This window comes from Heterodontus francisci, chromosome 46 (genome assembly GCF_036365525.1).
Source record: "Heterodontus francisci isolate sHetFra1 chromosome 46, sHetFra1.hap1, whole genome shotgun sequence".
NCBI lineage: Eukaryota > Metazoa > Chordata > Chondrichthyes > Heterodontiformes > Heterodontidae > Heterodontus > Heterodontus francisci.
This window is the reverse complement of record NC_090416.1, coordinates 16,966,046-16,981,131: the sequence shown is the minus strand read 5'-3', so window position 1 is coordinate 16,981,131 and position 15,086 is coordinate 16,966,046.

Genomic DNA, 15,086 nt, shown 5'->3' with positions numbered 1-15,086 from the left:
CATCCATGTTTCTTCAATGTAAAAAAAAAAAGCATGGTCAGTGGTCACGCAGTGAGCGATGGTTAAACTTGTAACTCAAGCAAATAACTCAACAACCAGAACTTTCCCATTTGAGGAGGAAGCTGGTCAAACACACAAGGCATAAAGGAGATGCTGATGGAGTGCAAAATAAATGCCGTGGCTACAGGAGCAGGTCAGAGGTTGGGAATCCTGCGGCGAGTAATTCACCTCCTGACTCCCCAAAGCCTGTCCACCATCTACAAGGCACAAGTCAGGAGTGTGATGGAATACTCTCCACTTGCCTGGATGGGTGCAGCTCCAACAACACTCAAGAAGCTCGACACCATCCAGGACAAAGCAGCCCCGCTTGATTGGCACCCCATCGACAAACATTCACTCCACTCCACTACCGACGCACAGTGGCAGCAGTGTGTACCATCTACAAGATGCACTGCAGCAATGCACCAAGGCTCCTTGGACAGCACCGTCCAAACCCGCGACCTCTACCAACTAGAAGGACAAGGGCAGCAGATGCATGGGAACACCACCATCTGCAAGTTCCCCTCCAAATCACACACCATCCTGACTTGGAACCATATCGCCGTTCCTTCACTGTTGCTAGGTCAAAATCCTGGAACTTAAGCAAGGAGTCAGGAGGGCTAAGAGGGGTCATGAAAAGTCATTGGCAAACAGGATTAAGGAGAATCCCAAGGCTTTTTATACGTATATAAAGAGAAAGAGGGCAACGAGGGAAAGGGTTGGCCCGCTCAAGGACAGAGAAGGGAATCTATGTGTGGAGCCAGTGGAAATGGGCAGGGTACTAAATGAGTACTTTGCATCAGTATTCACCAAAGAGAAGGACTTGGTGGATGATGAGTCTAGGGAAGGGAGTGTAGATAGTCTGGGTCATGTCATTATCAAAAAGGAGGAGGTGTTGGGCGTCTTGCAAAGCATTAAGGTAGATAAGTCCCCAGGGCCTGATGGGATCTACCCCAGAATACTGAGGGAGGCAAGGGAAGAAATTGCTGGGGCCTTGACAGAAATCTTTGTTACCTCATTGTCTACAGGTGAGGTCCCAGAGGACTGGAGAATAGCCAATGTTGTTCCTTTGTTGAAGAAGGGTGGCAAGGATAATCCAGGAAATTATAGGCCGGTGAGCCTTACGTCAGTGGTAGGGAAATTATTAGCGAGGATTCTTTGGGATAGGATTTACTCCCATTTGGAAACAAATGAACTTATTAGCGAGAGGCAGCATGGTTTTGTGAAGGGGAGGTCGTGTCTCACTAACTTGAACGAGTTTTTTGAGGAAGTGACGAAGATGATTGATGAAGGAAGGGCAGTGGATGTTGTCTATATGGACTTCAGTAAAGCCTTTGACAAGACTGGTACAAAAGGTGACATCACGTGGGATCAGAGGTGAGCTGGCAAGATGGATACAGAACTGGCTCAGTCATAGAAGACAGAGGGTAGCAGTGGAAGGGTGCTTTTCTGAATGGAGGGCTGTGACTAGTGGTGTTCCACAGGGATCAGTGCTGGGACCTTTGCTGTTTGTATTATATATAAATGATTTGGAGGAAAATGTAGCTGGTCTGATTAGTAAGTTTGCGGACGACACAAAAGTTGGTGGAGTTGTGGATAGTGATGAGGATTGTCAGAGGATACAGCAGGATATAGATCGGTTGGAGACTTGGGCGGAGAAATGGCAGATGGAGTTTAATTCGGACAAATGTGAGGTAATGCATTTTGGAAGATCTAATACAGGTGGGAAGTATACAGTAAAATGGCAGAACCCTTTGGAGTATTGACAGATAGAGAGATCTGGGCGTACAGGTCCACAGGTCACTGAAAGTGGCAACGCAGGTGGATAAGGTAGTCAAGAAGGCATACGGCATGCTTGCCTTCATCAGTCGCCGCATAGAGTATAAAAATTGGCAAGTCATGCTGCAGCTGTACAGAACCTTAGTTAGGCCACACTTAGAATATTGCGTGCAATTCTGGTCGCCACACTACCAGAAGGACGTGGAGGCTTTGGAGAGGGTACAGAAGAGGTTTACCAGGATGTTGCCTGGTCTGGAGGGCATTAGCTATGAGGAGAGGTTGGATAAACTTGGATTGTTTTCACTGGAACGACGGAGGTGGAGGGGCGACATGATAGAGGTTTACAAAGTTATGAGTGGCATGGACAGAGTGGATAGTCAGAAGCTTTTTCCCAGGGTGGAAGAGTCAGTTACTAGGGGGCATAGGTTTAAGGTGAGAGGGGCAAAGTTTAGAGGGGATGTGCGAGGCAAGTTCTTTACACAGAGGGTGGTGAGTGCCTGGAACTTGCTGCCGGGGGAGGTGGTGGAAGCAGGTACGATAGTGACGTTTAAGAGGCATTTTGACAAATACATGAATAGGATGGGAATAGAGGGATACGGTCCCCGGAAGTGCAGAAGGTGTTAGTTTAGACAGGCATAAAGATCGGCGCAGGCTTGGAGGGCCGAATGGCCTGTTCCTGTGCTGTACTGTTCTTTGATCTTTGTTTGTCCCTAACAGCACTGTGGGTGTATCTACATCACATGGACTGCAGCGGTTCAAGAAGGCAGCTCACCACCACCTTCTCAAGGGCAGTTAGGGATGCACAATAAATGCTGGCCTAGCCAGCGACGCCCGCATCCTAGGAATGAATAAATAAATAAGCACTAGTAATGGACTGGATAGCCTGTTTTTGTGTTGTAAATTCTGGGTAACAACCTGTATTTATATAGCGCCTTTAACTTTGTAAAACATCCCAATGTGCTTCACAGGAGTGATTATCAAACAAATATTTAACATTGAGCCACATAAGGAGATATTAGGGACAGGCGACCAAAAGCTCAGTGAGAGAGGTCGGCTTTTAGGAGCGTCAGAAAGGATGAGAGAGAGAGAGAGAGGCGGAGAGGTTTAGGGAGGGAATTCCAGAGCTTAGGGTCCCAGGCAGCTGAAGGCTCGGCCGCCAATGGTGGAGCGATGGGAATCGGGGGATGCTCAAGAGACGAGACGTGGAGGAGCGCAGAGATCTTGGAGGGTTGTATGGCTGGAGGAGGTTACAGAGATAGGGAGGGAGTGAGATGATGTAGCGATTTGAAAACAAGGATGAGACATTTTTTTTTATTACTGCTCCAGATTGAGCCAGTCTAGATTGGAAGGTGGCTTTGAAACGTAGGAACGAGGGGAGGCTATTCAGGCCCTCAAGCCCTCACGTCACTTTTGCTTCTCTTACCCATTACTTTAAATCTGTGCCCTCTTGTTCCCGATCCTTTCACGAGTGGGAACAGTTTCTCTCTATCTACTCTGTCCAGACCCCTCATGATTTTGAATACCTCAATCAAGTCACCTCTCAGCCTTCTCTTCTCCAAGGAAAACAGTTCTAACTTCTCCAATCTATCAACGTAACTGAAGTTCCTCATCCCTGGAACAATTCTCGTACATCTTTTCTGTACTGTTTCCAATGCTTTCACATCTTTCTTAAAGTGTGCTGCCCAGAACTGGACACAGTACTCCAGCTGAGGCCGCACTATTATCTTATACAAGTTCAACATAACCCTTGCCCCTTCCACTCCCTCCCAGAACTGCAAGAGGGTTCCCCTTGACCTCACTTTCCACCCCACTAGCTTCCACATCCAGTGGATCATCCTCCGCCATTTCCGCCAACCTCCAGCATGATGCCACTACCAAACGCATCTTCCCCTCCCCTCCCCATCAGCATTCCGAAGGGATCGTTCCCTCCGTGACACCCTGGTCCACTCCTCCATTACCCTCGACACCTCGTCACCTTCCCACAGCACCACCCATGCAATCGCAGGAGGTGTAATACCTGCCCTTTACCCCCTCTCTCCTCACTATTCCAAAGCCCCAAACACTCCTTTCAGGTGAAGCAGCGATTTACTTGTACTTCTTTCAATTTAGTATACTGTATTCACTGCTCACAATGTGGAGACCAAACACAGATTGGGTGACCACTTTGCGGAACACCTCCGCTCAGTCCGAAAGCATGACCCCAAGAGTCTGATTACTTGCCATTTCAACAACCCCCCACTGCTCTCATGCCAACATTTCTGTCTTTGGCCTGCTCTAGTGTTCCAGTGAACATCAACACAAGCTCGAGGAGCAGCACCTGATCTTTCGATTAGGCACACTACAGCCTCGTGGACTGAACATTGAGTTCAATAACTTCAGAGCATGACTGGCCTTTTTAAAAGAATAGTTTGTTTTTTAACCATGTGCCTGTTTTTCATGTAGTCAGAGCTGCTCATTATTCAGCTATTAACACTCTCTCTGGACTAATGCTTTGTCTTTCACCACAGAGTGTGAAGCAGTAACACACTCTTTACCTTTGTCCCAGGACAGCTTTGTTATTTAATCTCCCTGTGCCCTATCAAACACCTTACCCTTTGCTTAAAACCTAATTCTTTTAGAAGCTTTGCCAGTTCTGATGAAAGGTCACAGACCTGAACCGTTAACTCTGCTTCTCTCTCCACAGATGCTGCCAGACCTGCTGAATAATTCTTGCACTTTTTGTTTTTATTTCCGATTTCTAGCATCTTCAGTATTTTGCCTTTATTCAACATAACCTGCTTGCTCTTGTGCACTGTGCCCCTATTAATAAAGCCCAGCATACTGTATGCTTTATTAACCACTCTCTCAACCTGTCCTGCCATCTTCAATGACCTATGCACATATACACCCAGGTACCTCTGCTCCTGCACCCCCTTTAGAACTGTACCCTTTATTTTACATTGTCTCTCCATGTTCTTCCTACCAAAATGAATCACTATGTGAAGAAGTATTAGAATTAGAATTAGAACATTACAGCGCAGTACAGGCCCTTCGGCCCTCGATGTTGCGCCGACCTGTGAAACCATCTGACCTACACTATTCCATTTTCATCCATATGCCTATCCAATGACCACTTAAATGCCCTTAAAGTTGGTGAGTCTACTACTGTTGCAGGCAGGGCGTTCCACGCCCCTACTACTCTCTGAGTAAAGAAACTACCTCTGACATCTGTCCTATATCTATCACCCCTCAACTTAAAGCTATGTCCCCTCGTGTTTGCCATCACCATCCGAGGAAAAGGACTCTCACTATCCACCCTATCTAACCCTCTGATTATCTTATATGTCTCTATTAAGTCACCTCTCCTCCTCCTTCTCTCCAACGAAAACAACCTCGAGTCCCTCAGCCTTTCCTCGTAAGACCTTCCCTCCATACCAGGCAACATCCTAGTAAATCTCCTCTGCACCCTTTCCATAGCTTCCACATCCTTCCTATAATGCGGTGACCAGAACTGCACGCAATACTCCAGGTGCGGCCGCACCAGAGTTTTGTACAGCTGCAGCATGACCTCGTGGCTCCGAAACACGATCCCCCTACTAATAAAAGCTAACACACCATATGCCTTCTTAACAGCCCTATTAACCAGCGTAGCAACCTTCAGGGATTTATGCACCTGGACACCAAGATCTCTCTGTTCATCTACACTACCAAGAATCTTCCCATTAGCCCAGTACTCTGCATTCCTGTTACTCCTTCCAAAGTGAATCACCTCGCACTTTTCCGCATTAAACTCCATTTGCCATCTCTCAGCCCAGCTCTGCAGCCTATCTATATCCCTCTGTACCCTGCAACATCCTTCGGCACTATCCACAACTCCACCGACCTTCGTGTCATCCGCAAATTTACTAACCCACCCTTCTACACCCTCTTCCAGGTCATTTATAAAAATGACAAACAGCAGTTGCCCCAAAACAGATCCTTGCGGTACACCACTAGTAACTAAACTCCAGGATGAACATTTGCCATCAACCACCACCCTCTTCTTTCAGCTAGCCAATTTCTGATCCAAAGCTCTAAATCACCTTCAACCCCATACTTCCGTATTTTCTGCAATAGCCTACCATGGGGAACCTTATCAAACGCCTTACTGAAATCCATATACACCACATCCACTGCTTTACCCTCATCCACCTGTTTGGTCACCTTCTCGAAAAACTCAATAAGGTTTGTGAGGCACGACCTACCCGTCACAAAACCATGCTGACTATCGCTAATGAACTTATTTTTTTCAAGATGATTATAAATCCTGTCTCTTATAACCTTTTCCAACATTTTACCCACAACCGAAGTAAGGCTCACAGGTCTATAATTACCAGGGCGGTCTCTACTTCCCTTCTTGAACAAGGGGACAACATTTGCTATCCTCCAGTCTTTCGGCACTATTCCTGTCGACAATGACGACATAAAGATCAAGGACAAAGGCTCTGCAATCTCCTCCCTAGCTTCCCAGAGAATTCTAGGATAAATCCCATCTGGCCCAGGGGACTTATCTATTTTCACACTTTCCAAAATTGATAACACCTCCTCCTTGTGAAACTCAATCCCATCTAGCCTAGTAGCCTGAATCTCAGTATTCTCCTCGACAACATTTTCTTTCTCTACTGTAAATACTGACGCAAAATATTCATTTAACACTTCCCCTACCTCCTCTGATTCCACACACAACTTTGCACTACTATCCTTGATTGGCCCTAATCTAACTCTAGTCATTCTTTTATTCCTGATATACCTATAGAAAGCCTTAGGGTTTTCCTTGATCCTATCCGCCAATGACTTCTCGTGTCCTCTCCTTGCTCGTCTTAGCTCTCCCTTTAGATCCTTCCTGGCTAGCTTGTAACTCTCAAGCGCCCTAACTGAGCCTTCACGTCTCATCCTAACATAAGCCTTCTTCTTCCTCTTGACAAGCGCTTCAACTTCTTTAGTAAACCACGGCTCCCTCGCTCGACAACTTCCTCCCTGCCTCACAGGTACATACTTATCAAGGACACGCAGTAGCTGCTCCTTGAATAAGCTCCACATTTCGATTGTTCCCATCCCCTGCAGTTTCCTTCCCCATCCTACGCATCCCAAATCTTGCCTAATCGCATCATAATTTCCTTTCCCCCAGCTATAATTTTTGCCCTGCGGTATATACCTGTCCCTGCCCATCGCTAAGGTAAACCTAACCGAATTGTGATCACTATCACCAAAGTGCTCACCTACATCTAAATCTAACACCTGGCCGGGTTCATTACCCAGTGCCAAATCCAATGTGGCATCGTCCCTGGTTGGCCTGTCTACATACTGTGTCAGAAAACCCTCCTGCACACACTGGACAAAAACTGACCCATCTAAAGTACTCGAACTATAGTATTTCCAGTCGATATTTGGAAAGTTAAAGTCCCCCATAACAACTACCCTGTTACTCTCGCCCCTGTCGAGAATCATCTTCGCTATCCTTTCCTCTACATCTCCGGAACTATTTGGAGGTCTATAAAAGACTCCCAACAGGGTGACCTCACCTCTCCTGTTTCTAACCTCGGCCCATACTACCTCCGTAGACGTGTCCTCAAACGTCCTTTCTGTCGCTGTAATACTCTCCTTGATTAACAATGCCACACCCCCCCCTCTTTTACCATCTTCTCTGTTCTTACTGAAACATCTAAATCCCGGAACCTGCAACATCCATTCCTGCCCCTGCTCTACCCATGTCTCCGAAATGGCCACTACATCGAGATCCCAGGTACCAACCCATGCTGCAAGCTCACCCACCTTATTCCGGATGCTCCTGGCGTTGAAGTAGACACACTTTAAACCAGGTTCTTGCTTGCCAGTGCCCTCTTGCGTCCTTGTAACCTTATCCCTGACCTCACTACTCTCAACATCCTGTACACTGGCACTACAATTTAGGTTCCCATTCCCCTGCTGAATTAGTTTAAACCCCCCCCGAAGAGCACTAGCAAATCTCCCCCCCAGGATATTGGTACCCCTCTGGTTCAGGTGAAGACCATCCTGTTTGTAGAGGTCCCACCTACCCCAGAAAGAGCCCCAATTATCCAGGAAACCAAAACTCTCCCTGCTACACCATCCCTGCAGCCACGTGTTCAACTCCTCTCTCTCCCTATTCCTCGCTTCGCTATCACGTGGCACGGGCAACAACCCAGAGATAACAACTCTGTTTGTTCTCGCTCTAAGCTTCCACCCTAGCTCCCTGAATTTCTGTCTTAAATCCCCATCTCTCTTCCTACCTATGTCGTTGGTGCCTATGTGGACCACGACTTGGGGCTGCTCCCCCTCCCCCTTAAGGATCCCAAAAACACGATCCGAGACATCACGAACCCTGGCACCTGGGAGGCAACATACCAACCGTGAGTCTCTCTCGTTCCCACAGAACCTCCTATCTGTTCCCCTAACTATGGAGTCCCCAATGACTAATGCTCTGCTCCTCTTCCCCCTTCCCTTCTGAGCAACAGGGACAGACTCTGTGCCAGAGACCTGTACCCCATTGCTTACCCCTGGTAAGTCATCCCCCGCAACAGTATCCAAAACGGTATACCTGTTGTTGAGGGAAACGGCCACAGGGGATCCCTGCACTGACTGCTGGTTCCCTCTCCTTCCCCTGACGGTAACCCATCTACCTACTTCTTTTACCTGAGGTGTGACTACCTCCCCATAACTCCTCTCAATAACCCCCTCCGCCTCCCGAATGATCCGAAGTTCATCCAGCTCCAGCTCCCTAACGTGGTTCTTGAGGAGCTGGAGTTGGGTACACTTCCCGCAGATGCAGTCAGCAGGGACACTCTTGGCTTCCTGACATCACCCCTGAATGGCTTGCCTCGAATTTTAAGGTCCTGCCCCTTGTTCTGGTCTCCCCCTCCCCACCACCAGAGGAAATAGTTTCTCCCTATCGAATCCTTTAATCAATTTAAACACCTCGATCAGATCAGGCAGGGTGCTGATCTCGCTGCTTGCTGAACCCACGCTCTTATTTCTGCTCCCTGCTAATTCCACAGCAGTGGGAGGGGGGCAGAACCCCCACCCTTTTGAATTAGCTCAGTCTGAGATTCACCATGCAGCCTGTGCAGTGCTAAACTCTGACAGCAAATGCTAGCCCCGCCATCACCATCTCCCCCTTACCCTTAATCTTCTAAACCTCAGGGAATATAAGCCTAGTCTGCACAACTTTCCCTCGTAATTTAACCCTTTTTAAGCCCCGATATCATTCTGGTGAATCTGTGTTGCACCCCCTGGAAGACCAGTCTATCCTTCCTCAGGTTTGGTGCCTGGGAATGAACACAGATGGAGTCTGACCGAGGTTCTGTAAAACTAGAACAGCACTCCCTCCCCTTTGTACTCCAGAGCACCTTGTGATAAAGGCCAACATTCCATTAGTCTTTTTAATGACCTTTTCTTAACCTGTCCACTGTCTTTTACTGATTTGTGTCCTTAGACTCCTAAAGCCTCCTCACTCCTCCAGTTTCTAGTTTCCCGTCATTTACAAAATATTCCCATTTGTCGTCCTTGGAAGCCAAAGTGGCTGATTGCACGCTTCCCCCACATTTGAAATCCACTGTCGCAGCTTTGCTCGCTGGCTTAATCTGTCTGTGTCCCTTTGCATCTTACTGCTCCCAGCGACAAGAGCTCTGGAGAGGGTCACCGTGTCAGCCCTCGTTTCTGATCTTGGCTGACACCTACTCGTAAACGGGGCGGACAGTCTGGTCTGGCCTGATGGTGGGGTCCTTGGAGGGCTGCTCCATGGCGGCTCGCAGCTGTCTCTCGAAGAGGTCCTTCCCCGCTGTCACCCGGCCCAGGAACTTGGCAACGTATCTCTTCTCTGAAAGGACAGAAGGATGGGAGAGAAATCAAGGACAGAGTCAGCACCCCCTTGTGGATTTTAAAACTGGAGATACTGCGAACTCTGCCAGTTCATCGCCCTCCCTGCTCTTCAAAGGCAGTGACACTCGCTGCACTGCAGGCGCCATATGTTCCAAGACCACCCCTCCCCGCCTCCCCTCACAGTGGCTGCTGTTGACATATGAGCACACGTGGGCTACTTGGTCCTGGGGGGAGGGGTGTCACGGCCCCTGTCCCCATTCGACAGCCACACTTCCCAGCATGGGGTCACTGGACAGTGATCAGCAGCAGGAACCCTGGCTGATTTCCCCCTCTCTAACCCATAGCAAGAGGATTCGAGTACAGGAGCAGGGATGTCTTGCTGCAATTATACTGGGCCTTGGTGAGGCCACACCTGGAATATTGTGTGCCATTTTGGTCTCCTTATCTGAGGAAGGATGTTCTTGCTATAGAGGGAGTGCAGCGAAGGTTTACCAGACTGATTCCTGGGATGGCGGGACTGACGTATGAGGAGAGATTGAGTCGGTTAGGATTATATTCGCTGGAGTTCAGAAGAGTGAGGGGGGACCTCATAGAAACCTATAAAATTCTAAGAGGACTTGACAGGGTAGATGCAGGAAGGATGTTCCTGATGGTGGGGGAGTCCAGAACCAGGGGTCATAGTCTAAGGAAAAGGGGTAAACCTTTCAGGACTGAGATGAGGAAAAATTTCTTCACCCAGAGAGTGGTTAGCCTGTGGAATTCACTACCACAGAAAGCAGTTGAGCCCAAAACATTGTATGTTTTCAAGGAGTTAGATATAGCTCTTGGGTCTAAAGGGATCAAAGGGTATGGGGGGAAAGCGGGAACAGGCTACTGAGTTGGATGATCAGCCATGATCATAATGAATGGCGGAGCAGGCTCGAAGGGCCGAATGGCCTACTCCTGCTCCTATTTTCTATATAAACCCTGACTGATTTCCCTCTCTCTCACTGACCCAGGGGTCACTGGACAGTGCTCAGGAAAAGAAACCCTGACTGATTTCCCCCTCTCTCTAACCCAGGGGTCACTGGACAGTGATCAGGAGCAGGAACCCTGGCTGATTTCCCCCTCTCTCTTTAACCCAGGAATCACTGGACAGTGATCAGGAGCAGGAACCCTGGCTGATTTCCCCTCTCTCTCTAACCCAGGGGTCACTGGACAGTTATCAGGAGCAGGAACCCTGGCTGATTTCCCCTCTCTCCCTAACCCAGGGGTCTCTAGACAGTGATCAGGAGCAGGAACCCCTCTCTCTAACCCAGGGGTCCCTTCCTAACAGCACTGTGGGTGTACTTACACCTCACGGACTGCAACGGTTCAAGAAGGCGGCTCACCACCACCTTCTCAAGGGCAATTAGGGATGGGCAATAAATGCTGGCTTGGCCAGCGATGCCCACATCTTGGAAATGAATAGCGTAAATCCATGATCCAACATGTCATGCCAGAGAAAGGGTGTGTGCATGTGCGGTCTGGGCGTGGGGGGGGGCGGGGGGTGGAGTGGATAGGGAGAGACACTTACTGAAAAGGGGTTCGATCGAGGGAGTCTGTGGGAGATGGAGGGGAGCAGGGAGCATTCGACCACCTCTTTTTGGCCGGCCAAACAAAAAAGGAGAGGGAGCCCCCAGGCTGGGGGAGACAATATGGCAGAGAAGTCATTCTCCCCCTGTGGCCTCACCATAATCTGAGGCTTCCACGCACCACTGTTGGACGCTGCAGTCCGTCACCTTGTGCCAGTCACCGAGGAGACTGCTCACCGAGCGGGATGCTGAGCTCGACGTTGACTCTGCCTGATTTACTGTCCCTTGGGTGGCACAGAAAGAAGGTGAGGAGCGGCCTCCACGGATCGAGTGTCCTCTCTGCTTCATGCCACAGTCCAAGGGCATCTTTCAAACGTGAACCTAAGTCCGAGCCTCTCTGCTGACTGGTTTCAAATGTCGAATCCACATTATGATGAGGGTGACCTTACCTTGCCAGCTGCTGAGCCAATGACAGCGTCTCCTGGTGACCTCATAACCTTTCAGCCTCATTCTGACATCACAATGACGTCATTGGCACCCTTTAAAAAAAATCCCTCCTCCTGCCCCCACCACCAACTCCGCCAAGCTCAGACTCTCACCTGCAAACGGGTTCCACTGGAACAGCCCGATTAGCCGATCAAAGAGAGGACTTGCATTGCTATAGCGCCTTTCACGACCTCAGGATTTCCTAAAGTAGCTGCACAGCCAATGAAGTACATTTTGAAGTGTAGTCACTGTTGTAATGTAGGAAATGTGACAGCAAATTTTCACACAGCAAGCTCCCACAAACAGCAATAAGCCAATGATCACATTATCCACTTTTAGTGATGTTGGTTGCATTCGCACCTCTGAATCAGCAGTTCATAGGTTTGTGTCCCACTCCACAGACTTGAGAACAAAATGTAGGCTGACCCAGGGTGAGTACTGAGGGAGCGCCGCACTGTCAGAGGGTCAGTACTGAGGGAGTGCCGCACTGTCGGAGGGTCAGTACTGAGGTAGTGCCGCACTGTCTGAGGGTCAGTACTGAGGGAGTTCCGCACTGTCCGAGGGTCAGTACTGAGGGAGTGCCGCACTGTCGGAGGGTCAGTACTGAGGGAGCGCTGCACTGTCAGAGGAGCAGCACTGAGGGAGGGCCACACTATCAGAGGTGCCATCTTTCAGCTGAGACATTAAACCAAGGCTCCGCCTGTCCAATCAGGTAGACACCAAGATCCCACTATTTCAAAGAAGAGCAGAGATATTCTCCCCAGTCTCCTGGGCTCATATTCATCCCTCAATTAACATCCCTAAAAGAACAGATTATCTGGTCATCAAGACATTTAAATTTGTGGAAGCTTGCTGTGCGCAAATTAGTTGCTGCATTTTCTACCGTACAACAGTGAGCACGCTTCAAAAAAGTGGGACATCTCGAGGTGGTGAAAGGCGCTATAGAAATGCAACTCTTCTCTTTTGTGTATCTGATCCCCGTTGTGGCAAGTTGCAAATCGAACTGGAGGCAGTGTTATGAAAGTACTTCCGTTTTTAAAATATTTTGTGAGGACTCATGTTTTAAAATTGTAGAAATGGATTCCTTTGGGGGACTGAACTTGGTTTTTCTTTTAAAAAGGTCACTGAAAGGACTTTGGGACTTAGTTTAGAAACACACTTACTGGAAATCACATGTCTTCAGCTAAGTTAACAGCAACAGCCTTGGTGACTAAGGGGAGTTGTTTACAGAGAAGTGACAGGTCAAGATTTATGGTGGTCAAGAGTTGGTTTCGTTTTGGATATGGTCTTGAGTCACTTGGGGGTCAGTCCGCTCATCCTTTCTCCACCTCTTTGAGAAACCCTGAGAATCCAGTGTGTGATAGCTGAAAACCCCGATGCCGCATTTCTCGTGGAGAGCCTGCCAGGCTCATCCTCGATGTCGCCTGAAGAGAACTGCTCCAGAAAGATCCCAGTGACAGCCATCTACGCGTAGTGGGGATGCCAGAAAAGGGACAAGTGATATCATTCCATATCTTATTCTTTTCTTTCAAGAATTAACAAGTATTTGGCCAAAGTTGTTATTTTTCTTGTGTGTTGGGCTAAGTCAGAAGGGAACTTTCATATTTCAATCTGTGTGTTAATGCTTTACATCTTTGCTGGATAAGTCTTGTTTTATAATAAATTGATAATTTTATTGATCATTAAAGAAACCTGGTTGGTGGATTTTATTCTGAAATAAAAATAGAGTTATATAATTGGCCATATTGGTAAGTGGGTAAACATTTAAAGATATGTTGTAGAGGAGTGGAACTGGAGAAAGACAGTGCACTTCTCCTGCCTCCGTTATAATAGGAGGGAGGGAAGGAGGGGGAAATGTGAGCTTCACAGTGTCACACCACCTTGGAAACAGAGCTGGCCTGCTAATGTCATTGCATTTTATCATGGCTATGTAGCCACCTCAGTGGAGGAAGTGTATTCAGAGTTAAATGCCAGAATAGGTGGCATTGAGAGTCGCATTCTCGCCTCGTAGAAACACAGGAACAGGAAGAGGCCATTCAGCCCCTCAACCCTGTCCCACCATTCAAAGATCATGGTTGATCTGTATCGTAATTACATCATGCCTTGACTGTATAACCCTTAAGCCCCTTATTCAACTAAAATCAATCACTCTCAGGTGTGACATTTTCCAGTTGACCCCCCAGCCTCGACAGCCTACGGGGGGGAGAGAGTTCCAGATTCCCACTCCCCTTTGTGTGAAGAAGTGCTTCCTGACATCACCCCTGATCGGCCTGGCTTGAATTTTAAGGTTCTGCCCCCTTGTTCTGGACTCCTCCCACCAGAAGAAATAGTATCTCTCTATCGACCCGATCAAATCCTTTAATCACCTTAAACACCTCAATTAGATCAACCGCCCCCACTATTTAACCCTCATGTAAAGAATGGACAATAACCAAAGCAGACCCAACAAAGCACAAGAGAAATGAATGGGATGTTTTTAAGCACAGTTCAGTACTGGTTGTTGGCTGCCGGAATCTCCATTCTTCACAAGAGCAGGAGGAAATCCAACACCTGACCACTCCGCCCCGTTCTCAGGTGCACAGAGAGGATTTAATCTGAATTCAGCCCTCCTGGAGGGATAGTTTGGCATCGAGGGCCTCAGGTGTCACTGAGAGACTGTTGTCAAAGGAACAAGGCTTGCCCATACATGCCAGGTCCAAATCCTCACGCTCCCACCTGCAAGTTGACGCAAGCAGCTCGATCTAAAAAGGGCCGCCCGCCTTCAGGGTCCACAGACAGGTGAAGTGGGAGCAGAGGTGCCTGCACACAGGTGAGTGAATCTCTCCTCTTTCCCACCCCCACAGTGTTACTTAGGTGGGTTTGGCTGATGTGTAAGGACAGTCATTCCAATCATATTCTCTCTTCTGTCCCTCTCACTCTGCCTCTGTGTCTCTCTGCTGACAGTCAGGGATTCAACAAAACCCACTCTGGATTTCTAAGAGGCTTCCTGTGAAATCTAAATTCACGTTTCTTTCTGACGAGGGCTGGTGGATTTGTGCCTGGCCTTTGCAAGAATTAATTTAAAGTAAGCCACTCTCCCGACCGAAACTCAGGGTTGGCAATCTGTGTGGCACGTGCTGTTTCTGGAGGGGAGGCAGCAGGACTGAGTGAAAGGGAAGAAGGATGTTTCAAGTTGTGAAATTAAAATGAGATACATCTACTACTGAAGACCTTGTGTCTCTTCACCCTCCCTGCAGACTCCCCCACTCTGTGGGCGCCTTAGCCTGAAAATACCATTTGCAATTCACAGGCCCAGCAGCAACAGTGTTCACAGGGTTAAATGCGCCTCGCTGTGACTCTGAGCCAAACTCACCAGCTTTCATTGTCGCCCAACGC